This window comes from Lissotriton vulgaris, unplaced genomic scaffold, assembly GCF_964263255.1.
Source record: "Lissotriton vulgaris unplaced genomic scaffold, aLisVul1.2 SCAFFOLD_7903, whole genome shotgun sequence".
Taxonomy (NCBI): domain Eukaryota; kingdom Metazoa; phylum Chordata; class Amphibia; order Caudata; family Salamandridae; genus Lissotriton; species Lissotriton vulgaris.
In genome coordinates this window covers 1-26,367 of record NW_028241736.1, presented here as the reverse complement: position 1 = coordinate 26,367, position 26,367 = coordinate 1, and the positions used below count along the sequence as shown (strand labels likewise).

The 26,367-nt window shown below is 45.2% G+C and overlaps 26 non-coding genes across 26 annotated transcripts; all 26 read right to left on the bottom strand.

The window, feature by feature from the left end:
• Positions 1-201: 201 nt before the first annotated feature.
• On the bottom strand, positions 202-316 carry LOC147670527 (U5 spliceosomal RNA). Its single transcript, XR_015303699.1, has one exon. It is a non-coding gene; the product is annotated as a U5 spliceosomal RNA (small nuclear RNA).
• Positions 317-1,214: 898 nt separating this feature from the next.
• LOC147670526 (U5 spliceosomal RNA) lies at positions 1,215-1,329 on the bottom strand. The gene has a single exon (XR_015303698.1). It is a non-coding gene; the product is annotated as a U5 spliceosomal RNA (small nuclear RNA).
• Positions 1,330-2,228: 899 nt separating this feature from the next.
• Positions 2,229-2,343, bottom strand: LOC147670525 (U5 spliceosomal RNA). Its single transcript, XR_015303697.1, has one exon. It is a non-coding gene; the product is annotated as a U5 spliceosomal RNA (small nuclear RNA).
• Positions 2,344-3,241: 898 nt separating this feature from the next.
• LOC147670524 (U5 spliceosomal RNA) lies at positions 3,242-3,356 on the bottom strand. Its single transcript, XR_015303696.1, has one exon. It is a non-coding gene; the product is annotated as a U5 spliceosomal RNA (small nuclear RNA).
• An 899-nt stretch (positions 3,357-4,255) lies between these two features.
• On the bottom strand, positions 4,256-4,370 carry LOC147670523 (U5 spliceosomal RNA). The gene has a single exon (XR_015303695.1). It is a non-coding gene; the product is annotated as a U5 spliceosomal RNA (small nuclear RNA).
• An 898-nt stretch (positions 4,371-5,268) lies between these two features.
• On the bottom strand, positions 5,269-5,383 carry LOC147670522 (U5 spliceosomal RNA). Its single transcript, XR_015303694.1, has one exon. It is a non-coding gene; the product is annotated as a U5 spliceosomal RNA (small nuclear RNA).
• An 899-nt stretch (positions 5,384-6,282) lies between these two features.
• On the bottom strand, positions 6,283-6,397 carry LOC147670521 (U5 spliceosomal RNA). The gene has a single exon (XR_015303693.1). It is a non-coding gene; the product is annotated as a U5 spliceosomal RNA (small nuclear RNA).
• Positions 6,398-7,295: 898 nt separating this feature from the next.
• On the bottom strand, positions 7,296-7,410 carry LOC147670520 (U5 spliceosomal RNA). The gene has a single exon (XR_015303692.1). It is a non-coding gene; the product is annotated as a U5 spliceosomal RNA (small nuclear RNA).
• An 897-nt stretch (positions 7,411-8,307) lies between these two features.
• On the bottom strand, positions 8,308-8,422 carry LOC147670519 (U5 spliceosomal RNA). Its single transcript, XR_015303681.1, has one exon. It is a non-coding gene; the product is annotated as a U5 spliceosomal RNA (small nuclear RNA).
• An 898-nt stretch (positions 8,423-9,320) lies between these two features.
• LOC147670518 (U5 spliceosomal RNA) lies at positions 9,321-9,435 on the bottom strand. Its single transcript, XR_015303691.1, has one exon. It is a non-coding gene; the product is annotated as a U5 spliceosomal RNA (small nuclear RNA).
• An 899-nt stretch (positions 9,436-10,334) lies between these two features.
• On the bottom strand, positions 10,335-10,449 carry LOC147670517 (U5 spliceosomal RNA). The gene has a single exon (XR_015303689.1). It is a non-coding gene; the product is annotated as a U5 spliceosomal RNA (small nuclear RNA).
• An 898-nt stretch (positions 10,450-11,347) lies between these two features.
• Positions 11,348-11,462, bottom strand: LOC147670516 (U5 spliceosomal RNA). The gene has a single exon (XR_015303688.1). It is a non-coding gene; the product is annotated as a U5 spliceosomal RNA (small nuclear RNA).
• An 898-nt stretch (positions 11,463-12,360) lies between these two features.
• Positions 12,361-12,475, bottom strand: LOC147670515 (U5 spliceosomal RNA). The gene has a single exon (XR_015303687.1). It is a non-coding gene; the product is annotated as a U5 spliceosomal RNA (small nuclear RNA).
• Positions 12,476-13,373: 898 nt separating this feature from the next.
• Positions 13,374-13,488, bottom strand: LOC147670514 (U5 spliceosomal RNA). The gene has a single exon (XR_015303686.1). It is a non-coding gene; the product is annotated as a U5 spliceosomal RNA (small nuclear RNA).
• Positions 13,489-14,386: 898 nt separating this feature from the next.
• LOC147670513 (U5 spliceosomal RNA) lies at positions 14,387-14,501 on the bottom strand. Its single transcript, XR_015303685.1, has one exon. It is a non-coding gene; the product is annotated as a U5 spliceosomal RNA (small nuclear RNA).
• An 898-nt stretch (positions 14,502-15,399) lies between these two features.
• LOC147670512 (U5 spliceosomal RNA) lies at positions 15,400-15,514 on the bottom strand. The gene has a single exon (XR_015303684.1). It is a non-coding gene; the product is annotated as a U5 spliceosomal RNA (small nuclear RNA).
• Positions 15,515-16,412: 898 nt separating this feature from the next.
• Positions 16,413-16,527, bottom strand: LOC147670511 (U5 spliceosomal RNA). The gene has a single exon (XR_015303683.1). It is a non-coding gene; the product is annotated as a U5 spliceosomal RNA (small nuclear RNA).
• Positions 16,528-17,426: 899 nt separating this feature from the next.
• LOC147670510 (U5 spliceosomal RNA) lies at positions 17,427-17,541 on the bottom strand. Its single transcript, XR_015303682.1, has one exon. It is a non-coding gene; the product is annotated as a U5 spliceosomal RNA (small nuclear RNA).
• Positions 17,542-18,440: 899 nt separating this feature from the next.
• LOC147670509 (U5 spliceosomal RNA) lies at positions 18,441-18,555 on the bottom strand. Its single transcript, XR_015303671.1, has one exon. It is a non-coding gene; the product is annotated as a U5 spliceosomal RNA (small nuclear RNA).
• An 898-nt stretch (positions 18,556-19,453) lies between these two features.
• Positions 19,454-19,568, bottom strand: LOC147670508 (U5 spliceosomal RNA). The gene has a single exon (XR_015303660.1). It is a non-coding gene; the product is annotated as a U5 spliceosomal RNA (small nuclear RNA).
• Positions 19,569-20,465: 897 nt separating this feature from the next.
• On the bottom strand, positions 20,466-20,580 carry LOC147670507 (U5 spliceosomal RNA). Its single transcript, XR_015303680.1, has one exon. It is a non-coding gene; the product is annotated as a U5 spliceosomal RNA (small nuclear RNA).
• Positions 20,581-21,478: 898 nt separating this feature from the next.
• On the bottom strand, positions 21,479-21,593 carry LOC147670506 (U5 spliceosomal RNA). Its single transcript, XR_015303723.1, has one exon. It is a non-coding gene; the product is annotated as a U5 spliceosomal RNA (small nuclear RNA).
• Positions 21,594-22,492: 899 nt separating this feature from the next.
• On the bottom strand, positions 22,493-22,607 carry LOC147670505 (U5 spliceosomal RNA). The gene has a single exon (XR_015303712.1). It is a non-coding gene; the product is annotated as a U5 spliceosomal RNA (small nuclear RNA).
• Positions 22,608-23,505: 898 nt separating this feature from the next.
• Positions 23,506-23,620, bottom strand: LOC147670504 (U5 spliceosomal RNA). The gene has a single exon (XR_015303701.1). It is a non-coding gene; the product is annotated as a U5 spliceosomal RNA (small nuclear RNA).
• Positions 23,621-24,518: 898 nt separating this feature from the next.
• LOC147670503 (U5 spliceosomal RNA) lies at positions 24,519-24,633 on the bottom strand. Its single transcript, XR_015303690.1, has one exon. It is a non-coding gene; the product is annotated as a U5 spliceosomal RNA (small nuclear RNA).
• An 898-nt stretch (positions 24,634-25,531) lies between these two features.
• On the bottom strand, positions 25,532-25,646 carry LOC147670502 (U5 spliceosomal RNA). The gene has a single exon (XR_015303654.1). It is a non-coding gene; the product is annotated as a U5 spliceosomal RNA (small nuclear RNA).
• Positions 25,647-26,367: the final 721 nt, after the last annotated feature.

Here is a 26,367-nt window from a genome sequence, read left to right as displayed (position 1 = left end):
TCAAGATAGTCAAGGAAAAGCAATCTCATGCACTGCCCAAGCTCTGTCCCATGATGCACCTCTCCTACACTCTGTCTATGCAAATGAGCAAGCAGAGAGATCAGGAATAAAACACCAAGCTCATGTTCCCTTATAACAGTAGCAGACAACTCCTAAATGTTCCCCAACTTCTAATGCTTTTCTTTTAAACAAATGATAAACAGCCTCACCTGTGGTAAGGCTTAAAAAAATTGAATAAACTCGTAAATGTTCCTCTCCACGGAAATCTTTAGTAAAAGGCGAAAGATTTTTTCGTTTTGAAGAGAAACCAGAGTAAGTTAGAATATGGCTCTCTGGGGGTTAGAGGCACCAGATCAAAGACCCTATCATTGCGAGGGTGAGGACCTGAGAGGTATTTGCAGCCTCTAAAAAAGAGGGCAAGAACTAGGCCGGTGAGGGAAACAGGATCAAACTTCAGAGTCTCTGCTCAAAGCACAGAAAAGCAAAAAGGTGGGCAGTTCCAAGTGTCTGCCTGGGAATATGCAAATTCTTTTTGTACACACCTCAGCTCATTAGGAGGTGTCGGGGCTGCTGGGCAAGGGGAACGGGAAGCGTGAATCAGGCTTTCACTGAAGTGGCACTGTAGGACTTTCGTCCCCAACGATTTTACGCTTTCCCCACCATCCCTCCAATCGATAGGCTGTGAGCCACCACTGTTCTATGCAAATAGCCATGCACTTTAAGTCCCTTTTTCACACGTATTTTCATTAAAGCTGAATATATAAGTATAGATCTGTCTAGGCTGGAGGCACATGAAACAAGACAAACGAGCCCCTTCAAGTGTACCTGAGAGGAATCTGACTCAGGATTGGCCACCCTCTAAGGGCACCTCTAACGGGCACAAATAACGGGCAAGCCCTATGAAAAGCGCAGCATGACTCTTGGTGCCACCTTTTAAAAGGAGAGTGACGTCTGGCCTCTGGCAGCAGGAATGTTGAGAAAAGAGAAAATACACTGCCTGCTATCGTGCAGTTTCAAGATAGTCAAGGAAAAGCAATCTCATGCACTGCCCAAGCTCTTTCCCATGATGCACCTCTCCTACACTCTGTCTATGCAAATGAGCAAGCAGAGAGATCAGGAATAAAACACCAAGCTCATGTTCCCTTATAACAGTAGCAGACAACTCCTAAATGTTCCCCAACTTCAAATGCTTTTCTTTTAAACAAATGATAAACAGCCTCACCTGTGGTAAGGCTTAAAAAAATTGAATAAACTCGTAAATGTTCCTCTCCACGGAAATCTTTAGTAAAAGGCGAAAGATTTTTTCGTTTTGAAGAGAAACCAGAGTAAGTTAGAATATGGCTCTCTGGGGGTTAGAGGCACCAGATCAAAGACCCTATCATTGCGAGGGTGAGGACCTGAGAGGTATTTGCAGCCTCTAAAAAAGAGGGCAAGAACTAGGCCGGTGAGGGAAACAGGATCAAACTTCAGAGTCTCTGCTCAAAGCACAGAAAAGCAAAAAGGTGGGCAGTTCCAAGTGTCTGCCTGGGAATATGCAAATTCTTTTTGTACACACCTCAGCTCATTAGGAGGTGTCGGGGCTGCTGGGCAAGGGGAACGGGAAGCGTGAATCAGGCTTTCACTGAAGTGGCACTGTAGGACTTTCGTCCCCAACGATTTTACGCTTTCCCCACCATCCCTCCAATCGATAGGCTGTGAGCCACCACTGTTCTATGCAAATAGCCATGCACTTTAAGTCCCTTTTTCACACGTATTTTCATTAAAGCTGAATATATAAGTATAGATCTGTCTAGGCTGGAGGCACTTGAAACAAGACTAACGAGCCCCTTCAAGTGTACCTGAGAGGAATCTGACTCAGGATTGGCCACCTTCTAAGGGCACCTCTAACGGGCACAAATATCGTGCAAGCCCTATGAAAAGCGCAGCATGAGTCTTGGTGCCACCTTTTAAAAGGAGAGTGACGTCTGGCCTCTGGCAGCAGGAATGTTGAGAAAAGAGAAAATATACTGCCTGCTATCGTGCAGTTTCAAGATAGTCAAGGAAAAGCAATCTCATGCACTGCCCAAGCTCTGTCCCATGATGCACCTCTCCTACACTCTGTCTATGCAAATGAGCAAGCAGAGAGATCAGGAATAAAACACCAAGCTCATGTTCCCTTATAACAGTAGCAGACAACTCCTGAAATATTCCCCAACTTCTAATGCTTTTCTTTTAAACAAATGATAAACAGCCTCACCTGTGGTAAGGCTTAAAAAAATTGAATAAACTCGTAAATGTTCCTCTCCACGGAAATCTTTAGTAAAAGGCGAAAGATTTTTTCGTTTTGAAGAGAAACCAGAGTAAGTTAGAATATGGCTCTCTGGGGGTTAGAGGCACCAGATCAAAGACCCTATCATTGCGAGGGTGAGGACCTGAGAGGTATTTGCAGCCTCTAAAAAAGAGGGCAAGAACTAGGCCGGTGAGGGAAACAGGATCAAACTTCAGAGTCTCTGCTCAAAGCACAGAAAAGCAAAAAGGTGGGCAGTTCCAAGTGTCTGCCTGGGAATATGCAAATTCTTTTTGTACACACCTCAGCTCATTAGGAGGTGTCGGGGCTGCTGGGCAAGGGGAACGGGAAGCGTGAATCAGGCTTTCACTGAAGTGGCACTGTAGGACTTTCGTCCCCAACGATTTTACGCTTTCCCCACCATCCCTCCAATCGATAGGCTGTGAGCCACCACTGTTCTATGCAAATAGCCATGCACTTTAAGTCCCTTTTTCACACGTATTTTCATTAAAGCTGAATATATAAGTATAGATCTGTCTAGGCTGGAGGCACTTGAAACAAGACTAACGAGCCCCTTCAAGTGTACCTGAGAGGAATCTGACTCAGGATTGGCCACCTTCTAAGGGCACCTCTAACGGGCACAAATATCGTGCAAGCCCTATGAAAAGCGCAGCATGACTCTTGGTGCCACCTTTTAAAAGGAGAGTGACGTCTGGCCTCTGGCAGCAGGAATGTTGAGAAAAGAGAAAATACACTGCCTGCTATCGTGCAGTTTCAAGATAGTCAAGGAAAAGCAATCTCATGCACTGCCCAAGCTCTTTCCCATGATGCACCTCTCCTACACTCTGTCTATGCAAATGAGCAAGCAGAGAGATCAGGAATAAAACACCAAGCTCATGTTCCCTTATAACAGTAGCAGACAACTCCTAAATGTTCCCCAACTTCTAATGCTTTTCTTTTAAACAAATGATAAACAGCCTCACCTGTGGTAAGGCTTAAAAAAATTGAATAAACTCGTAAATGTTCCTCTCCACGGAAATCTTTAGTAAAAGGCGAAAGATTTTTTCGTTTTGAAGAGAAACCAGAGTAAGTTAGAATATGGCTCTCTGGGGGTTAGAGGCACCAGATCAAAGACCCTATCATTGCGAGGGTGAGGACCTGAGAGGTATTTGCAGCCTCTAAAAAAGAGGGCAAGAACTAGGCCGGTGAGGGAAACAGGATCAAACTTCAGAGTCTCTGCTCAAAGCACAGAAAAGCAAAAAGGTGGGCAGTTCCAAGTGTCTGCCTGGGAATATGCAAATTCTTTTTGTACACACCTCAGCTCATTAGGAGGTGTCGGGGCTGCTGGGCAAGGGGAACGGGAAGCGTGAATCAGGCTTTCACTGAAGTGGCACTGTAGGACTTTCGTCCCCAACGATTTTACGCTTTCCCCACCATCCCTCCAATCGATAGGCTGTGAGCCACCACTGTTCTATGCAAATAGCCATGCACTTTAAGTCCCTTTTTCACACGTATTTTCATTAAAGCTGAATATATAAGTATAGATCTGTCTAGGCTGGAGGCACTTGAAACAAGACTAACGAGCCCCTTCAAGTGTACCTGAGAGGAATCTGACTCAGGATTGGCCACCTTCTAAGGGCACCTCTAACGGGCACAAATATCGTGCAAGCCCTATGAAAAGCGCAGCATGAGTCTTGGTGCCACCTTTTAAAAGGAGAGTGACGTCTGGCCTCTGGCAGCAGGAATGTTGAGAAAAGAGAAAATATACTGCCTGCTATCGTGCAGTTTCAAGATAGTCAAGGAAAAGCAATCTCATGCACTGCCCAAGCTCTGTCCCATGATGCACCTCTCCTACACTCTGTCTATGCAAATGAGCAAGCAGAGAGATCAGGAATAAAACACCAAGCTCATGTTCCCTTATAACAGTAGCAGACAACTCCTGAAATATTCCCCAACTTCTAATGCTTTTCTTTTAAACAAATGATAAACAGCCTCACCTGTGGTAAGGCTTAAAAAAATTGAATAAACTCGTAAATGTTCCTCTCCACGGAAATCTTTAGTAAAAGGCGAAAGATTTTTTCGTTTTGAAGAGAAACCAGAGTAAGTTAGAATATGGCTCTCTGGGGGTTAGAGGCACCAGATCAAAGACCCTATCATTGCGAGGGTGAGGACCTGAGAGGTATTTGCAGCCTCTAAAAAAGAGGGCAAGAACTAGGCCGGTGAGGGAAACAGGATCAAACTTCAGAGTCTCTGCTCAAAGCACAGAAAAGCAAAAAGGTGGGCAGTTCCAAGTGTCTGCCTGGGAATATGCAAATTCTTTTTGTACACACCTCAGCTCATTAGGAGGTGTCGGGGCTGCTGGGCAAGGGGAACGGGAAGCGTGAATCAGGCTTTCACTGAAGTGGCACTGTAGGACTTTCGTCCCCAACGATTTTACGCTTTCCCCACCATCCCTCCAATCGATAGGCTGTGAGCCACCACTGTTCTATGCAAATAGCCATGCACTTTAAGTCCCTTTTTCACACGTATTTTCATTAAAGCTGAATATATAAGTATAGATCTGTCTAGGCTGGAGGCACTTGAAACAAGACTAACGAGCCCCTTCAAGTGTACCTGAGAGGAATCTGACTCAGGATTGGCCACCTTCTAAGGGCACCTCTAACGGGCACAAATATCGTGCAAGCCCTATGAAAAGCGCAGCATGAGTCTTGGTGCCACCTTTTAAAAGGAGAGTGACGTCTGGCCTCTGGCAGCAGGAATGTTGAGAAAAGAGAAAATATACTGCCTGCTATCGTGCAGTTTCAAGATAGTCAAGGAAAAGCAATCTCATGCACTGCCCAAGCTCTGTCCCATGATGCACCTCTCCTACACTCTGTCTATGCAAATGAGCAAGCAGAGAGATCAGGAATAAAACACCAAGCTCATGTTCCCTTATAACAGTAGCAGACAACTCCTAAATGTTCCCCAACTTCTAATGCTTTTCTTTTAAACAAATGATAAACAGCCTCACCTGTGGTAAGGCTTAAAAAAATTGAATAAACTCGTAAATGTTCCTCTCCACGGAAATCTTTAGTAAAAGGCGAAAGATTTTTTCGTTTTGAAGAGAAACCAGAGTAAGTTAGAATATGGCTCTCTGGGGGTTAGAGGCACCAGATCAAAGACCCTATCATTGCGAGGGTGAGGACCTGAGAGGTATTTGCAGCCTCTAAAAAAGAGGGCAAGAACTAGGCCGGTGAGGGAAACAGGATCAAACTTCAGAGTCTCTGCTCAAAGCACAGAAAAGCAAAAAGGTGGGCAGTTCCAAGTGTCTGCCTGGGAATATGCAAATTCTTTTTGTACACACCTCAGCTCATTAGGAGGTGTCGGGGCTGCTGGGCAAGGGGAACGGGAAGCGTGAATCAGGCTTTCACTGAAGTGGCACTGTAGGACTTTCGTCCCCAACGATTTTACGCTTTCCCCACCATCCCTCCAATCGATAGGCTGTGAGCCACCACTGTTCTATGCAAATAGCCATGCACTTTAAGTCCCTTTTTCACACGTATTTTCATTAAAGCTGAATATATAAGTATAGATCTGTCTAGGCTGGAGGCACTTGAAACAAGACTAACGAGCCCCTTCAAGTGTACCTGAGAGGAATCTGACTCAGGATTGGCCACCTTCTAAGGGCACCTCTAACGGGCACAAATATCGTGCAAGCCCTATGAAAAGCGCAGCATGAGTCTTGGTGCCACCTTTTAAAAGGAGAGTGACGTCTGGCCTCTGGCAGCAGGAATGTTGAGAAAAGAGAAAATATACTGCCTGCTATCGTGCAGTTTCAAGATAGTCAAGGAAAAGCAATCTCATGCACTGCCCAAGCTCTGTCCCATGATGCACCTCTCCTACACTCTGTCTATGCAAATGAGCAAGCAGAGAGATCAGGAATAAAACACCAAGCTCATGTTCCCTTATAACAGTAGCAGACAACTCCTGAAATATTCCCCAACTTCTAATGCTTTTCTTTTAAACAAATGATAAACAGCCTCACCTGTGGTAAGGCTTAAAAAAATTGAATAAACTCGTAAATGTTCCTCTCCACGGAAATCTTTAGTAAAAGGCGAAAGATTTTTTCGTTTTGAAGAGAAACCAGAGTAAGTTAGAATATGGCTCTCTGGGGGTTAGAGGCACCAGATCAAAGACCCTATCATTGCGAGGGTGAGGACCTGAGAGGTATTTGCAGCCTCTAAAAAAGAGGGCAAGAACTAGGCCGGTGAGGGAAACAGGATCAAACTTCAGAGTCTCTGCTCAAAGCACAGAAAAGCAAAAAGGTGGGCAGTTCCAAGTGTCTGCCTGGGAATATGCAAATTCTTTTTGTACACACCTCAGCTCATTAGGAGGTGTCGGGGCTGCTGGGCAAGGGGAACGGGAAGCGTGAATCAGGCTTTCACTGAAGTGGCACTGTAGGACTTTCGTCCCCAACGATTTTACGCTTTCCCCACCATCCCTCCAATCGATAGGCTGTGAGCCACCACTGTTCTATGCAAATAGCCATGCACTTTAAGTCCCTTTTTCACACGTATTTTCATTAAAGCTGAATATATAAGTATAGATCTGTCTAGGCTGGAGGCACTTGAAACAAGACTAACGAGCCCCTTCAAGTGTACCTGAGAGGAATCTGACTCAGGATTGGCCACCTTCTAAGGGCACCTCTAACGGGCACAAATATCGTGCAAGCCCTATGAAAAGCGCAGCATGAGTCTTGGTGCCACCTTTTAAAAGGAGAGTGACGTCTGGCCTCTGGCAGCAGGAATGTTGAGAAAAGAGAAAATATACTGCCTGCTATCGTGCAGTTTCAAGATAGTCAAGGAAAAGCAATCTCATGCACTGCCCAAGCTCTGTCCCATGATGCACCTCTCCTACACTCTGTCTATGCAAATGAGCAAGCAGAGAGATCAGGAATAAAACACCAAGCTCATGTTCCCTTATAACAGTAGCAGACAACTCCTAAATATTCCCCAACTTCTAATGCTTTTCTTTTAAACAAATGATAAACAGCCTCACCTGTGGTAAGGCTTAAAAAAATTGAATAAACTCGTAAATGTTCCTCTCCACGGAAATCTTTAGTAAAAGGCGAAAGATTTTTTCGTTTTGAAGAGAAACCAGAGTAAGTTAGAATATGGCTCTCTGGGGGTTAGAGGCACCAGATCAAAGACCCTATCATTGCGAGGGTGAGGACCTGAGAGGTATTTGCAGCCTCTAAAAAAGAGGGCAAGAACTAGGCCGGTGAGGGAAACAGGATCAAACTTCAGAGTCTCTGCTCAAAGCACAGAAAAGCAAAAAGGTGGGCAGTTCCAAGTGTCTGCCTGGGAATATGCAAATTCTTTTTGTACACACCTCAGCTCATTAGGAGGTGTCGGGGCTGCTGGGCAAGGGGAACGGGAAGCGTGAATCAGGCTTTCACTGAAGTGGCACTGTAGGACTTTCGTCCCCAACGATTTTACGCTTTCCCCACCATCCCTCCAATCGATAGGCTGTGAGCCACCACTGTTCTATGCAAATAGCCATGCACTTTAAGTCCCTTTTTCACACGTATTTTCATTAAAGCTGAATATATAAGTATAGATCTGTCTAGGCTGGAGGCACATGAAACAAGACAAACGAGCCCCTTCAAGTGTACCTGAGAGGAATCTGACTCAGGATTGGCCACCCTCTAAGGGCACCCCAACAGGCACAAATAACGGGCAAGCCCTATGAAAAGCGCAGCATGACTCTTGGTGCCACCTTTTAAAAGGAGAGTGACGTCTGGCCTCTGGCAGCAGGAATGTTGAGAAAAGAGAAAATACACTGCCTGCTATCGTGCAGTTTCAAGATAGTCAAGGAAAAGCAATCTCATGCACTGCCCAAGCTCTTTCCCATGATGCACCTCTCCTACACTCTGTCTATGCAAATGAGCAAGCAGAGAGATCAGGAATAAAACACCAAGCTCATGTTCCCTTATAACAGTAGCAGACAACTCCTAAATGTTCCCCAACTTCTAATGCTTTTCTTTTAAACAAATGATAAACAGCCTCACCTGTGGTAAGGCTTAAAAAAATTGAATAAACTCGTAAATGTTCCTCTCCACGGAAATCTTTAGTAAAAGGCGAAAGATTTTTTTGTTTTGAAGAGAAACCAGAGTAAGTTAGAATATGGCTCTCTGGGGGTTAGAGGCACCAGATCAAAGACCCTATCATTGCGAGGGTGAGGACCTGAGAGGTATTTGCAGCCTCTAAAAAAGAGGGCAAGAACTAGGCCGGTGAGGGAAACAGGATCAAACTTCAGAGTCTCTGCTCAAAGCACAGAAAAGCAAAAAGGTGGGCAGTTCCAAGTGTCTGCCTGGGAATATGCAAATTCTTTTTGTACACACCTCAGCTCATTAGGAGGTGTCGGGGCTGCTGGGCAAGGGGAACGGGAAGCGTGAATCAGGCTTTCACTGAAGTGGCACTGTAGGACTTTCGTCCCCAACGATTTTACGCTTTCCCCACCATCCCTCCAATCGATAGGCTGTGAGCCACCACTGTTCTATGCAAATAGCCATGCACTTTAAGTCCCTTTTTCACACGTATTTTCATTAAAGCTGAATATATAAGTATAGATCTGTCTAGGCTGGAGGCACTTGAAACAAGACTAACGAGCCCCTTCAAGTGTACCTGAGAGGAATCTGACTCAGGATTGGCCACCTTCTAAGGGCACCTCTAACGGGCACAAATATCGTGCAAGCCCTATGAAAAGCGCAGCATGAGTCTTGGTGCCACCTTTTAAAAGGAGAGTGACGTCTGGCCTCTGGCAGCAGGAATGTTGAGAAAAGAGAAAATATACTGCCTGCTATCGTGCAGTTTCAAGATAGTCAAGGAAAAGCAATCTCATGCACTGCCCAAGCTCTGTCCCATGATGCACCTCTCCTACACTCTGTCTATGCAAATGAGCAAGCAGAGAGATCAGGAATAAAACACCAAGCTCATGTTCCCTTATAACAGTAGCAGACAACTCCTAAATGTTCCCCAACTTCTAATGCTTTTCTTTTAAACAAATGATAAACAGCCTCACCTGTGGTAAGGCTTAAAAAAATTGAATAAACTCGTAAATGTTCCTCTCCACGGAAATCTTTAGTAAAAGGCGAAAGATTTTTTCGTTTTGAAGAGAAACCAGAGTAAGTTAGAATATGGCTCTCTGGGGGTTAGAGGCACCAGATCAAAGACCCTATCATTGCGAGGGTGAGGACCTGAGAGGTATTTGCAGCCTCTAAAAAAGAGGGCAAGAACTAGGCCGGTGAGGGAAACAGGATCAAACTTCAGAGTCTCTGCTCAAAGCACAGAAAAGCAAAAAGGTGGGCAGTTCCAAGTGTCTGCCTGGGAATATGCAAATTCTTTTTGTACACACCTCAGCTCATTAGGAGGTGTCGGGGCTGCTGGGCAAGGGGAACGGGAAGCGTGAATCAGGCTTTCACTGAAGTGGCACTGTAGGACTTTCGTCCCCAACGATTTTACGCTTTCCCCACCATCCCTCCAATCGATAGGCTGTGAGCCACCACTGTTCTATGCAAATAGCCATGCACTTTAAGTCCCTTTTTCACACGTATTTTCATTAAAGCTGAATATATAAGTATAGATCTGTCTAGGCTGGAGGCACTTGAAACAAGACTAACGAGCCCCTTCAAGTGTACCTGAGAGGAATCTGACTCAGGATTGGCCACCTTCTAAGGGCACCTCTAACGGGCACAAATATCGTGCAAGCCCTATGAAAAGCGCAGCATGAGTCTTGGTGCCACCTTTTAAAAGGAGAGTGACGTCTGGCCTCTGGCAGCAGGAATGTTGAGAAAAGAGAAAATATACTGCCTGCTATCGTGCAGTTTCAAGATAGTCAAGGAAAAGCAATCTCATGCACTGCCCAAGCTCTGTCCCATGATGCACCTCTCCTACACTCTGTCTATGCAAATGAGCAAGCAGAGAGATCAGGAATAAAACACCAAGCTCATGTTCCCTTATAACAGTAGCAGACAACTCCTGAAATATTCCCCAACTTCTAATGCTTTTCTTTTAAACAAATGATAAACAGCCTCACCTGTGGTAAGGCTTAAAAAAATTGAATAAACTCGTAAATGTTCCTCTCCACGGAAATCTTTAGTAAAAGGCGAAAGATTTTTTCGTTTTGAAGAGAAACCAGAGTAAGTTAGAATATGGCTCTCTGGGGGTTAGAGGCACCAGATCAAAGACCCTATCATTGCGAGGGTGAGGACCTGAGAGGTATTTGCAGCCTCTAAAAAAGAGGGCAAGAACTAGGCCGGTGAGGGAAACAGGATCAAACTTCAGAGTCTCTGCTCAAAGCACAGAAAAGCAAAAAGGTGGGCAGTTCCAAGTGTCTGCCTGGGAATATGCAAATTCTTTTTGTACACACCTCAGCTCATTAGGAGGTGTCGGGGCTGCTGGGCAAGGGGAACGGGAAGCGTGAATCAGGCTTTCACTGAAGTGGCACTGTAGGACTTTCGTCCCCAACGATTTTACGCTTTCCCCACCATCCCTCCAATCGATAGGCTGTGAGCCACCACTGTTCTATGCAAATAGCCATGCACTTTAAGTCCCTTTTTCACACGTATTTTCATTAAAGCTGAATATATAAGTATAGATCTGTCTAGGCTGGAGGCACTTGAAACAAGACTAACGAGCCCCTTCAAGTGTACCTGAGAGGAATCTGACTCAGGATTGGCCACCTTCTAAGGGCACCTCTAACGGGCACAAATATCGTGCAAGCCCTATGAAAAGCGCAGCATGAGTCTTGGTGCCACCTTTTAAAAGGAGAGTGACGTCTGGCCTCTGGCAGCAGGAATGTTGAGAAAAGAGAAAATATACTGCCTGCTATCGTGCAGTTTCAAGATAGTCAAGGAAAAGCAATCTCATGCACTGCCCAAGCTCTGTCCCATGATGCACCTCTCCTACACTCTGTCTATGCAAATGAGCAAGCAGAGAGATCAGGAATAAAACACCAAGCTCATGTTCCCTTATAACAGTAGCAGACAACTCCTAAATATTCCCCAACTTCTAATGCTTTTCTTTTAAACAAATGATAAACAGCCTCACCTGTGGTAAGGCTTAAAAAAATTGAATAAACTCGTAAATGTTCCTCTCCACGGAAATCTTTAGTAAAAGGCGAAAGATTTTTTCGTTTTGAAGAGAAACCAGAGTAAGTTAGAATATGGCTCTCTGGGGGTTAGAGGCACCAGATCAAAGACCCTATCATTGCGAGGGTGAGGACCTGAGAGGTATTTGCAGCCTCTAAAAAAGAGGGCAAGAACTAGGCCGGTGAGGGAAACAGGATCAAACTTCAGAGTCTCTGCTCAAAGCACAGAAAAGCAAAAAGGTGGGCAGTTCCAAGTGTCTGCCTGGGAATATGCAAATTCTTTTTGTACACACCTCAGCTCATTAGGAGGTGTCGGGACTGCTGGGCAAGGGGAACGGGAAGCGTGAATCAGGCTTTCACTGAAGTGGCACTGTAGGACTTTCGTCCCCAACGATTTTACGCTTTCCCCACCATCCCTCCAATCGATAGGCTGTGAGCCACCACTGTTCTATGCAAATAGCCATGCACTTTAAGTCCCTTTTTCACACGTATTTTCATTAAAGCTGAATATATAAGTATAGATCTGTCTAGGCTGGAGGCACTTGAAACAAGACTAACGAGCCCCTTCAAGTGTACCTGAGAGGAATCTGACTCAGGATTGGCCACCTTCTAAGGGCACCTCTAACGGGCACAAATATCGTGCAAGCCCTATGAAAAGCGCAGCATGAGTCTTGGTGCCACCTTTTAAAAGGAGAGTGACGTCTGGCCTCTGGCAGCAGGAATGTTGAGAAAAGAGAAAATATACTGCCTGCTATCGTGCAGTTTCAAGATAGTCAAGGAAAAGCAATCTCATGCACTGCCCAAGCTCTGTCCCATGATGCACCTCTCCTACACTCTGTCTATGCAAATGAGCAAGCAGAGAGATCAGGAATAAAACACCAAGCTCATGTTCCCTTATAACAGTAGCAGACAACTCCTAAATATTCCCCAACTTCTAATGCTTTTCTTTTAAACAAATGATAAACAGCCTCACCTGTGGTAAGGCTTAAAAAAATTGAATAAACTCGTAAATGTTCCTCTCCACGGAAATCTTTAGTAAAAGGCGAAAGATTTTTTCGTTTTGAAGAGAAACCAGAGTAAGTTAGAATATGGCTCTCTGGGGGTTAGAGGCACCAGATCAAAGACCCTATCATTGCGAGGGTGAGGACCTGAGAGGTATTTGCAGCCTCTAAAAAAGAGGGCAAGAACTAGGCCGGTGAGGGAAACAGGATCAAACTTCAGAGTCTCTGCTCAAAGCACAGAAAAGCAAAAAGGTGGGCAGTTCCAAGTGTCTGCCTGGGAATATGCAAATTCTTTTTGTACACACCTCAGCTCATTAGGAGGTGTCGGGGCTGCTGGGCAAGGGGAACGGGAAGCGTGAATCAGGCTTTCACTGAAGTGGCACTGTAGGACTTTCGGCCCCAACGATTTTACGCTTTCCCCACCATCCCTCCAATCGATAGGCTGTGAGCCACCACTGTTCTATGCAAATAGCCATGCACTTTAAGTCCCTTTTTCACACGTATTTTCATTAAAGCTGAATATATAAGTATAGATCTGTCTAGGCTGGAGGCACATGAAACAAGACAAACGAGCCCCTTCAAGTGTACCTGAGAGGAATCTGACTCAGGATTGGCCACCCTCTAAGGGCACCTCTAACGGGCACAAATAACGGGCAAGCCCTATGAAAAGCGCAGCATGACTCTTGGTGCCACCTTTTAAAAGGAGAGTGACGTCTGGCCTCTGGCAGCAGGAATGTTGAGAAAAGAGAAAATACACTGCCTGCTATCGTGCAGTTTCAAGATAGTCAAGGAAAAGCAATCTCATGCACTGCCCAAGCTCTTTCCCATGATGCACCTCTCCTACACTCTGTCTATGCAAATGAGCAAGCAGAGAGATCAGGAATAAAACACCAAGCTCATGTTCCCTTATAACAGTAGCAGACAACTCCTAAATGTTCCCCAACTTCTAATGCTTTTCTTTTAAACAAATGATAAACAGCCTCACCTGTGGTAAGGCTTAAAAAAATTGAATAAACTCGTAAATGTTCCTCTCCACGGAAATCTTTAGTAAAAGGCGAAAGATTTTTTCGTTTTGAAGAGAAACCAGAGTAAGTTAGAATATGGCTCTCTGGGGGTTAGAGGCACCAGATCAAAGACCCTATCATTGCGAGGGTGAGGACCTGAGAGGTATTTGCAGCCTCTAAAAAAGAGGGCAAGAACTAGGCCGGTGAGGGAAACAGGATCAAACTTCAGAGTCTCTGCTCAAAGCACAGAAAAGCAAAAAGGTGGGCAGTTCCAAGTGTCTGCCTGGGAATATGCAAATTCTTTTTGTACACACCTCAGCTCATTAGGAGGTGTCGGGGCTGCTGGGCAAGGGGAACGGGAAGCGTGAATCAGGCTTTCACTGAAGTGGCACTGTAGGACTTTCGTCCCCAACGATTTTACGCTTTCCCCACCATCCCTCCAATCGATAGGCTGTGAGCCACCACTGTTCTATGCAAATAGCCATGCACTTTAAGTCCCTTTTTCACACGTATTTTCATTAAAGCTGAATATATAAGTATAGATCTGTCTAGGCTGGAGGCACTTGAAACAAGACTAACGAGCCCCTTCAAGTGTACCTGAGAGGAATCTGACTCAGGATTGGCCACCTTCTAAGGGCACCTCTAACGGGCACAAATATCGTGCAAGCCCTATGAAAAGCGCAGCATGAGTCTTGGTGCCACCTTTTAAAAGGAGAGTGACGTCTGGCCTCTGGCAGCAGGAATGTTGAGAAAAGAGAAAATATACTGCCTGCTATCGTGCAGTTTCAAGATAGTCAAGGAAAAGCAATCTCATGCACTGCCCAAGCTCTGTCCCATGATGCACCTCTCCTACACTCTGTCTATGCAAATGAGCAAGCAGAGAGATCAGGAATAAAACACCAAGCTCATGTTCCCTTATAACAGTAGCAGACAACTCCTAAATATTCCCCAACTTCTAATGCTTTTCTTTTAAACAAATGATAAACAGCCTCACCTGTGGTAAGGCTTAAAAAAATTGAATAAACTCGTAAATGTTCCTCTCCACGGAAATCTTTAGTAAAAGGCGAAAGATTTTTTCGTTTTGAAGAGAAACCAGAGTAAGTTAGAATATGGCTCTCTGGGGGTTAGAGGCACCAGATCAAAGACCCTATCATTGCGAGGGTGAGGACCTGAGAGGTATTTGCAGCCTCTAAAAAAGAGGGCAAGAACTAGGCCGGTGAGGGAAACAGGATCAAACTTCAGAGTCTCTGCTCAAAGCACAGAAAAGCAAAAAGGTGGGCAGTTCCAAGTGTCTGCCTGGGAATATGCAAATTCTTTTTGTACACACCTCAGCTCATTAGGAGGTGTCGGGGCTGCTGGGCAAGGGGAACGGGAAGCGTGAATCAGGCTTTCACTGAAGTGGCACTGTAGGACTTTCGTCCCCAACGATTTTACGCTTTCCCCACCATCCCTCCAATCGATAGGCTGTGAGCCACCACTGTTCTATGCAAATAGCCATGCACTTTAAGTCCCTTTTTCACACGTATTTTCATTAAAGCTGAATATATAAGTATAGATCTGTCTAGGCTGGAGGCACTTGAAACAAGACTAACGAGCCCCTTCAAGTGTACCTGAGAGGAATCTGACTCAGGATTGGCCACCTTCTAAGGGCACCTCTAACGGGCACAAATATCGTGCAAGCCCTATGAAAAGCGCAGCATGAGTCTTGGTGCCACCTTTTAAAAGGAGAGTGACGTCTGGCCTCTGGCAGCAGGAATGTTGAGAAAAGAGAAAATATACTGCCTGCTATCGTGCAGTTTCAAGATAGTCAAGGAAAAGCAATCTCATGCACTGCCCAAGCTCTGTCCCATGATGCACCTCTCCTACACTCTGTCTATGCAAATGAGCAAGCAGAGAGATCAGGAATAAAACACCAAGCTCATGTTCCCTTATAACAGTAGCAGACAACTCCTAAATATTCCCCAACTTCTAATGCTTTTCTTTTAAACAAATGATAAACAGCCTCACCTGTGGTAAGGCTTAAAAAAATTGAATAAACTCGTAAATGTTCCTCTCCACGGAAATCTTTAGTAAAAGGCGAAAGATTTTTTCGTTTTGAAGAGAAACCAGAGTAAGTTAGAATATGGCTCTCTGGGGGTTAGAGGCACCAGATCAAAGACCCTATCATTGCGAGGGTGAGGACCTGAGAGGTATTTGCAGCCTCTAAAAAAGAGGGCAAGAACTAGGCCGGTGAGGGAAACAGGATCAAACTTCAGAGTCTCTGCTCAAAGCACAGAAAAGCAAAAAGGTGGGCAGTTCCAAGTGTCTGCCTGGGAATATGCAAATTCTTTTTGTACACACCTCAGCTCATTAGGAGGTGTCGGGGCTGCTGGGCAAGGGGAACGGGAAGCGTGAATCAGGCTTTCACTGAAGTGGCACTGTAGGACTTTCGTCCCCAACGATTTTACGCTTTCCCCACCATCCCTCCAATCGATAGGCTGTGAGCCACCACTGTTCTATGCAAATAGCCATGCACTTTAAGTCCCTTTTTCACACGTATTTTCATTAAAGCTGAATATATAAGTATAGATCTGTCTAGGCTGGAGGCACTTGAAACAAGACTAACGAGCCCCTTCAAGTGTACCTGAGAGGAATCTGACTCAGGATTGGCCACCTTCTAAGGGCACCTCTAACGGGCACAAATATCGTGCAAGCCCTATGAAAAGCGCAGCATGAGTCTTGGTGCCACCTTTTAAAAGGAGAGTGACGTCTGGCCTCTGGCAGCAGGAATGTTGAGAAAAGAGAAAATATACTGCCTGCTATCGTGCAGTTTCAAGATAGTCAAGGAAAAGCAATCTCATGCACTGCCCAAGCTCTGTCCCATGATGCACCTCTCCTACACTCTGTCTATGCAAATGAGCAAGCAGAGAGATCAGGAATAAAACACCAAGCTCATGTTCCCTTATAACAGTAGCAGACAACTCCTAAATATTCCCCAACTTCTAATGCTTTTCTTTTAAACAAATGATAAACAGCCTCACCTGTGGTAAGGCTTAAAAAAATTGAATAAACTCGTAAATGTTCCTCTCCACGGAAATCTTTAGTAAAAGGCGAAAGATTTTTTCGTTTTGAAGAGAAACCAGAGTAAGTTAGAATATGGCTCTCTGGGGGTTAGAGGCACCAGATCAAAGACCCTATCATTGCGAGGGTGAGGACCTGAGAGGTATTTGCAGCCTCTAAAAAAGAGGGCAAGAACTAGGCCGGTGAGGGAAACAGGATCAAACTTCAGAGTCTCTGCTCAAAGCACAGAAAAGCAAAAAGGTGGGCAGTTCCAAGTGTCTGCCTGGGAATATGCAAATTCTTTTTGTACACACCTCAGCTCATTAGGAGGTGTCGGGGCTGCTGGGCAAGGGGAACGGGAAGCGTGAATCAGGCTTTCACTGAAGTGGCACTGTAGGACTTTCGTCCCCAACGATTTTACGCTTTCCCCACCATCCCTCCAATCGATAGGCTGTGAGCCACCACTGTTCTATGCAAATAGCCATGCACTTTAAGTCCCTTTTTCACACGTATTTTCATTAAAGCTGAATATATAAGTATAGATCTGTCTAGGCTGGAGGCACTTGAAACAAGACTAACGAGCCCCTTCAAGTGTACCTGAGAGGAATCTGACTCAGGATTGGCCACCTTCTAAGGGCACCTCTAACGGGCACAAATATCGTGCAAGCCCTATGAAAAGCGCAGCATGAGTCTTGGTGCCACCTTTTAAAAGGAGAGTGACGTCTGGCCTCTGGCAGCAGGAATGTTGAGAAAAGAGAAAATATACTGCCTGCTATCGTGCAGTTTCAAGATAGTCAAGGAAAAGCAATCTCATGCACTGCCCAAGCTCTGTCCCATGATGCACCTCTCCTACACTCTGTCTATGCAAATGAGCAAGCAGAGAGATCAGGAATAAAACACCAAGCTCATGTTCCCTTATAACAGTAGCAGACAACTCCTGAAATATTCCCCAACTTCTAATGCTTTTCTTTTAAACAAATGATAAACAGCCTCACCTGTGGTAAGGCTTAAAAAAATTGAATAAACTCGTAAATGTTCCTCTCCACGGAAATCTTTAGTAAAAGGCGAAAGATTTTTTCGTTTTGAAGAGAAACCAGAGTAAGTTAGAATATGGCTCTCTGGGGGTTAGAGGCACCAGATCAAAGACCCTATCATTGCGAGGGTGAGGACCTGAGAGGTATTTGCAGCCTCTAAAAAAGAGGGCAAGAACTAGGCCGGTGAGGGAAACAGGATCAAACTTCAGAGTCTCTGCTCAAAGCACAGAAAAGCAAAAAGGTGGGCAGTTCCAAGTGTCTGCCTGGGAATATGCAAATTCTTTTTGTACACACCTCAGCTCATTAGGAGGTGTCGGGGCTGCTGGGCAAGGGGAACGGGAAGCGTGAATCAGGCTTTCACTGAAGTGGCACTGTAGGACTTTCGTCCCCAACGATTTTACGCTTTCCCCACCATCCCTCCAATCGATAGGCTGTGAGCCACCACTGTTCTATGCAAATAGCCATGCACTTTAAGTCCCTTTTTCACACGTATTTTCATTAAAGCTGAATATATAAGTATAGATCTGTCTAGGCTGGAGGCACTTGAAACAAGACTAACGAGCCCCTTCAAGTGTACCTGAGAGGAATCTGACTCAGGATTGGCCACCTTCTAAGGGCACCTCTAACGGGCACAAATATCGTGCAAGCCCTATGAAAAGCGCAGCATGAGTCTTGGTGCCACCTTTTAAAAGGAGAGTGACGTCTGGCCTCTGGCAGCAGGAATGTTGAGAAAAGAGAAAATATACTGCCTGCTATCGTGCAGTTTCAAGATAGTCAAGGAAAAGCAATCTCATGCACTGCCCAAGCTCTGTCCCATGATGCACCTCTCCTACACTCTGTCTATGCAAATGAGCAAGCAGAGAGATCAGGAATAAAACACCAAGCTCATGTTCCCTTATAACAGTAGCAGACAACTCCTGAAATATTCCCCAACTTCTAATGCTTTTCTTTTAAACAAATGATAAACAGCCTCACCTGTGGTAAGGCTTAAAAAAATTGAATAAACTCGTAAATGTTCCTCTCCACGGAAATCTTTAGTAAAAGGCGAAAGATTTTTTCGTTTTGAAGAGAAACCAGAGTAAGTTAGAATATGGCTCTCTGGGGGTTAGAGGCACCAGATCAAAGACCCTATCATTGCGAGGGTGAGGACCTGAGAGGTATTTGCAGCCTCTAAAAAAGAGGGCAAGAACTAGGCCGGTGAGGGAAACAGGATCAAACTTCAGAGTCTCTGCTCAAAGCACAGAAAAGCAAAAAGGTGGGCAGTTCCAAGTGTCTGCCTGGGAATATGCAAATTCTTTTTGTACACACCTCAGCTCATTAGGAGGTGTCGGGGCTGCTGGGCAAGGGGAACGGGAAGCGTGAATCAGGCTTTCACTGAAGTGGCACTGTAGGACTTTCGTCCCCAACGATTTTACGCTTTCCCCACCATCCCTCCAATCGATAGGCTGTGAGCCACCACTGTTCTATGCAAATAGCCATGCACTTTAAGTCCCTTTTTCACACGTATTTTCATTAAAGCTGAATATATAAGTATAGATCTGTCTAGGCTGGAGGCACATGAAACAAGACAAACGAGCCCCTTCAAGTGTACCTGAGAGGAATCTGACTCAGGATTGGCCACCCTCTAAGGGCACCTCTAACGGGCACAAATAACGGGCAAGCCCTATGAAAAGCGCAGCATGACTCTTGGTGCCACCTTTTAAAAGGAGAGTGACGTCTGGCCTCTGGCAGCAGGAATGTTGAGAAAAGAGAAAATATACTGCCTGCTATCGTGCAGTTTCAAGATAGTCAAGGAAAAGCAATCTCATGCACTGCCCAAGCTCTGTCCCATGATGCACCTCTCCTACACTCTGTCTATGCAAATGAGCAAGCAGAGAGATCAGGAATAAAACACCAAGCTCATGTTCCCTTATAACAGTAGCAGACAACTCCTAAATATTCCCCAACTTCTAATGCTTTTCTTTTAAACAAATGATAAACAGCCTCACCTGTGGTAAGGCTTAAAAAAATTGAATAAACTCGTAAATGTTCCTCTCCACGGAAATCTTTAGTAAAAGGCGAAAGATTTTTTCGTTTTGAAGAGAAACCAGAGTAAGTTAGAATATGGCTCTCTGGGGGTTAGAGGCACCAGATCAAAGACCCTATCATTGCGAGGGTGAGGACCTGAGAGGTATTTGCAGCCTCTAAAAAAGAGGGCAAGAACTAGGCCGGTGAGGGAAACAGGATCAAACTTCAGAGTCTCTGCTCAAAGCACAGAAAAGCAAAAAGGTGGGCAGTTCCAAGTGTCTGCCTGGGAATATGCAAATTCTTTTTGTACACACCTCAGCTCATTAGGAGGTGTCGGGGCTGCTGGGCAAGGGGAACGGGAAGCGTGAATCAGGCTTTCACTGAAGTGGCACTGTAGGACTTTCGTCCCCAACGATTTTACGCTTTCCCCACCATCCCTCCAATCGATAGGCTGTGAGCCACCACTGTTCTATGCAAATAGCCATGCACTTTAAGTCCCTTTTTCACACGTATTTTCATTAAAGCTGAATATATAAGTATAGATCTGTCTAGGCTGGAGGCACATGAAACAAGACAAACGAGCCCCTTCAAGTGTACCTGAGAGGAATCTGACTCAGGATTGGCCACCCTCTAAGGGCACCCCAACAGGCACAAATAACGGGCAAGCCCTATGAAAAGCGCAGCATGACTCTTGGTGCCACCTTTTAAAAGGAGAGTGACGTCTGGCCTCTGGCAGCAGGAATGTTGAGAAAAGAGAAAATACACTGCCTGCTATCGTGCAGTTTCAAGATAGTCAAGGAAAAGCAATCTCATGCACTGCCCAAGCTCTTTCCCATGATGCACCTCTCCTACACTCTGTCTATGCAAATGAGCAAGCAGAGAGATCAGGAATAAAACACCAAGCTCATGTTCCCTTATAACAGTAGCAGACAACTCCTAAATGTTCCCCAACTTCTAATGCTTTTCTTTTAAACAAATGATAAACAGCCTCACCTGTGGTAAGGCTTAAAAAAATTGAATAAACTCGTAAATGTTCCTCTCCACGGAAATCTTTAGTAAAAGGCGAAAGATTTTTTTGTTTTGAAGAGAAACCAGAGTAAGTTAGAATATGGCTCTCTGGGGGTTAGAGGCACCAGATCAAAGACCCTATCATTGCGAGGGTGAGGACCTGAGAGGTATTTGCAGCCTCTAAAAAAGAGGGCAAGAACTAGGCCGGTGAGGGAAACAGGATCAAACTTCAGAGTCTCTGCTCAAAGCACAGAAAAGCAAAAAGGTGGGCAGTTCCAAGTGTCTGCCTGGGAATATGCAAATTCTTTTTGTACACACCTCAGCTCATTAGGAGGTGTCGGGGCTGCTGGGCAAGGGGAACGGGAAGCGTGAATCAGGCTTTCACTGAAGTGGCACTGTAGGACTTTCGTCCCCAACGATTTTACGCTTTCCCCACCATCCCTCCAATCGATAGGCTGTGAGCCACCACTGTTCTATGCAAATAGCCATGCACTTTAAGTCCCTTTTTCACACGTATTTTCATTAAAGCTGAATATATAAGTATAGATCTGTCTAGGCTGGAGGCACTTGAAACAAGACTAACGAGCCCCTTCAAGTGTACCTGAGAGGAATCTGACTCAGGATTGGCCACCTTCTAAGGGCACCTCTAACGGGCACAAATATCGTGCAAGCCCTATGAAAAGCGCAGCATGAGTCTTGGTGCCACCTTTTAAAAGGAGAGTGACGTCTGGCCTCTGGCAGCAGGAATGTTGAGAAAAGAGAAAATATACTGCCTGCTATCGTGCAGTTTCAAGATAGTCAAGGAAAAGCAATCTCATGCACTGCCCAAGCTCTGTCCCATGATGCACCTCTCCTACACTCTGTCTATGCAAATGAGCAAGCAGAGAGATCAGGAATAAAACACCAAGCTCATGTTCCCTTATAACAGTAGCAGACAACTCCTAAATGTTCCCCAACTTCTAATGCTTTTCTTTTAAACAAATGATAAACAGCCTCACCTGTGGTAAGGCTTAAAAAAATTGAATAAACTCGTAAATGTTCCTCTCCACGGAAATCTTTAGTAAAAGGCGAAAGATTTTTTCGTTTTGAAGAGAAACCAGAGTAAGTTAGAATATGGCTCTCTGGGGGTTAGAGGCACCAGATCAAAGACCCTATCATTGCGAGGGTGAGGACCTGAGAGGTATTTGCAGCCTCTAAAAAAGAGGGCAAGAACTAGGCCGGTGAGGGAAACAGGATCAAACTTCAGAGTCTCTGCTCAAAGCACAGAAAAGCAAAAAGGTGGGCAGTTCCAAGTGTCTGCCTGGGAATATGCAAATTCTTTTTGTACACACCTCAGCTCATTAGGAGGTGTCGGGGCTGCTGGGCAAGGGGAACGGGAAGCGTGAATCAGGCTTTCACTGAAGTGGCACTGTAGGACTTTCGTCCCCAACGATTTTACGCTTTCCCCACCATCCCTCCAATCGATAGGCTGTGAGCCACCACTGTTCTATGCAAATAGCCATGCACTTTAAGTCCCTTTTTCACACGTATTTTCATTAAAGCTGAATATATAAGTATAGATCTGTCTAGGCTGGAGGCACTTGAAACAAGACTAACGAGCCCCTTCAAGTGTACCTGAGAGGAATCTGACTCAGGATTGGCCACCTTCTAAGGGCACCTCTAACGGGCACAAATATCGTGCAAGCCCTATGAAAAGCGCAGCATGAGTCTTGGTGCCACCTTTTAAAAGGAGAGTGACGTCTGGCCTCTGGCAGCAGGAATGTTGAGAAAAGAGAAAATATACTGCCTGCTATCGTGCAGTTTCAAGATAGTCAAGGAAAAGCAATCTCATGCACTGCCCAAGCTCTGTCCCATGATGCACCTCTCCTACACTCTGTCTATGCAAATGAGCAAGCAGAGAGATCAGGAATAAAACACCAAGCTCATGTTCCCTTATAACAGTAGCAGACAACTCCTGAAATATTCCCCAACTTCTAATGCTTTTCTTTTAAACAAATGATAAACAGCCTCACCTGTGGTAAGGCTTAAAAAAATTGAATAAACTCGTAAATGTTCCTCTCCACGGAAATCTTTAGTAAAAGGCGAAAGATTTTTTCGTTTTGAAGAGAAACCAGAGTAAGTTAGAATATGGCTCTCTGGGGGTTAGAGGCACCAGATCAAAGACCCTATCATTGCGAGGGTGAGGACCTGAGAGGTATTTGCAGCCTCTAAAAAAGAGGGCAAGAACTAGGCCGGTGAGGGAAACAGGATCAAACTTCAGAGTCTCTGCTCAAAGCACAGAAAAGCAAAAAGGTGGGCAGTTCCAAGTGTCTGCCTGGGAATATGCAAATTCTTTTTGTACACACCTCAGCTCATTAGGAGGTGTCGGGGCTGCTGGGCAAGGGGAACGGGAAGCGTGAATCAGGCTTTCACTGAAGTGGCACTGTAGGACTTTCGTCCCCAACGATTTTACGCTTTCCCCACCATCCCTCCAATCGATAGGCTGTGAGCCACCACTGTTCTATGCAAATAGCCATGCACTTTAAGTCCCTTTTTCACACGTATTTTCATTAAAGCTGAATATATAAGTATAGATCTGTCTAGGCTGGAGGCACTTGAAACAAGACTAACGAGCCCCTTCAAGTGTACCTGAGAGGAATCTGACTCAGGATTGGCCACCTTCTAAGGGCACCTCTAACGGGCACAAATATCGTGCAAGCCCTATGAAAAGCGCAGCATGAGTCTTGGTGCCACCTTTTAAAAGGAGAGTGACGTCTGGCCTCTGGCAGCAGGAATGTTGAGAAAAGAGAAAATATACTGCCTGCTATCGTGCAGTTTCAAGATAGTCAAGGAAAAGCAATCTCATGCACTGCCCAAGCTCTGTCCCATGATGCACCTCTCCTACACTCTGTCTATGCAAATGAGCAAGCAGAGAGATCAGGAATAAAACACCAAGCTCATGTTCCCTTATAACAGTAGCAGACAACTCCTAAATATTCCCCAACTTCTAATGCTTTTCTTTTAAACAAATGATAAACAGCCTCACCTGTGGTAAGGCTTAAAAAAATTGAATAAACTCGTAAATGTTCCTCTCCACGGAAATCTTTAGTAAAAGGCGAAAGATTTTTTCGTTTTGAAGAGAAACCAGAGTAAGTTAGAATATGGCTCTCTGGGGGTTAGAGGCACCAGATCAAAGACCCTATCATTGCGAGGGTGAGGACCTGAGAGGTATTTGCAGCCTCTAAAAAAGAGGGCAAGAACTAGGCCGGTGAGGGAAACAGGATCAAACTTCAGAGTCTCTGCTCAAAGCACAGAAAAGCAAAAAGGTGGGCAGTTCCAAGTGTCTGCCTGGGAATATGCAAATTCTTTTTGTACACACCTCAGCTCATTAGGAGGTGTCGGGACTGCTGGGCAAGGGGAACGGGAAGCGTGAATCAGGCTTTCACTGAAGTGGCACTGTAGGACTTTCGTCCCCAACGATTTTACGCTTTCCCCACCATCCCTCCAATCGATAGGCTGTGAGCCACCACTGTTCTATGCAAATAGCCATGCACTTTAAGTCCCTTTTTCACACGTATTTTCATTAAAGCTGAATATATAAGTATAGATCTGTCTAGGCTGGAGGCACTTGAAACAAGACTAACGAGCCCCTTCAAGTGTACCTGAGAGGAATCTGACTCAGGATTGGCCACCTTCTAAGGGCACCTCTAACGGGCACAAATATCGTGCAAGCCCTATGAAAAGCGCAGCATGAGTCTTGGTGCCACCTTTTAAAAGGAGAGTGACGTCTGGCCTCTGGCAGCAGGAATGTTGAGAAAAGAGAAAATATACTGCCTGCTATCGTGCAGTTTCAAGATAGTCAAGGAAAAGCAATCTCATGCACTGCCCAAGCTCTGTCCCATGATGCACCTCTCCTACACTCTGTCTATGCAAATGAGCAAGCAGAGAGATCAGGAATAAAACACCAAGCTCATGTTCCCTTATAACAGTAGCAGACAACTCCTAAATATTCCCCAACTTCTAATGCTTTTCTTTTAAACAAATGATAAACAGCCTCACCTGTGGTAAGGCTTAAAAAAATTGAATAAACTCGTAAATGTTCCTCTCCACGGAAATCTTTAGTAAAAGGCGAAAGATTTTTTCGTTTTGAAGAGAAACCAGAGTAAGTTAGAATATGGCTCTCTGGGGGTTAGAGGCACCAGATCAAAGACCCTATCATTGCGAGGGTGAGGACCTGAGAGGTATTTGCAGCCTCTAAAAAAGAGGGCAAGAACTAGGCCGGTGAGGGAAACAGGATCAAACTTCAGAGTCTCTGCTCAAAGCACAGAAAAGCAAAAAGGTGGGCAGTTCCAAGTGTCTGCCTGGGAATATGCAAATTCTTTTTGTACACACCTCAGCTCATTAGGAGGTGTCGGGGCTGCTGGGCAAGGGGAACGGGAAGCGTGAATCAGGCTTTCACTGAAGTGGCACTGTAGGACTTTCGGCCCCAACGATTTTACGCTTTCCCCACCATCCCTCCAATCGATAGGCTGTGAGCCACCACTGTTCTATGCAAATAGCCATGCACTTTAAGTCCCTTTTTCACACGTATTTTCATTAAAGCTGAATATATAAGTATAGATCTGTCTAGGCTGGAGGCACATGAAACAAGACAAACGAGCCCCTTCAAGTGTACCTGAGAGGAATCTGACTCAGGATTGGCCACCCTCTAAGGGCACCTCTAACGGGCACAAATAACGGGCAAGCCCTATGAAAAGCGCAGCATGACTCTTGGTGCCACCTTTTAAAAGGAGAGTGACGTCTGGCCTCTGGCAGCAGGAATGTTGAGAAAAGAGAAAATACACTGCCTGCTATCGTGCAGTTTCAAGATAGTCAAGGAAAAGCAATCTCATGCACTGCCCAAGCTCTTTCCCATGATGCACCTCTCCTACACTCTGTCTATGCAAATGAGCAAGCAGAGAGATCAGGAATAAAACACCAAGCTCATGTTCCCTTATAACAGTAGCAGACAACTCCTAAATGTTCCCCAACTTCTAATGCTTTTCTTTTAAACAAATGATAAACAGCCTCACCTGTGGTAAGGCTTAAAAAAATTGAATAAACTCGTAAATGTTCCTCTCCACGGAAATCTTTAGTAAAAGGCGAAAGATTTTTTCGTTTTGAAGAGAAACCAGAGTAAGTTAGAATATGGCTCTCTGGGGGTTAGAGGCACCAGATCAAAGACCCTATCATTGCGAGGGTGAGGACCTGAGAGGTATTTGCAGCCTCTAAAAAAGAGGGCAAGAACTAGGCCGGTGAGGGAAACAGGATCAAACTTCAGAGTCTCTGCTCAAAGCACAGAAAAGCAAAAAGGTGGGCAGTTCCAAGTGTCTGCCTGGGAATATGCAAATTCTTTTTGTACACACCTCAGCTCATTAGGAGGTGTCGGGGCTGCTGGGCAAGGGGAACGGGAAGCGTGAATCAGGCTTTCACTGAAGTGGCACTGTAGGACTTTCGTCCCCAACGATTTTACGCTTTCCCCACCATCCCTCCAATCGATAGGCTGTGAGCCACCACTGTTCTATGCAAATAGCCATGCACTTTAAGTCCCTTTTTCACACGTATTTTCATTAAAGCTGAATATATAAGTATAGATCTGTCTAGGCTGGAGGCACTTGAAACAAGACTAACGAGCCCCTTCAAGTGTACCTGAGAGGAATCTGACTCAGGATTGGCCACCTTCTAAGGGCACCTCTAACGGGCACAAATATCGTGCAAGCCCTATGAAAAGCGCAGCATGAGTCTTGGTGCCACCTTTTAAAAGGAGAGTGACGTCTGGCCTCTGGCAGCAGGAATGTTGAGAAAAGAGAAAATATACTGCCTGCTATCGTGCAGTTTCAAGATAGTCAAGGAAAAGCAAT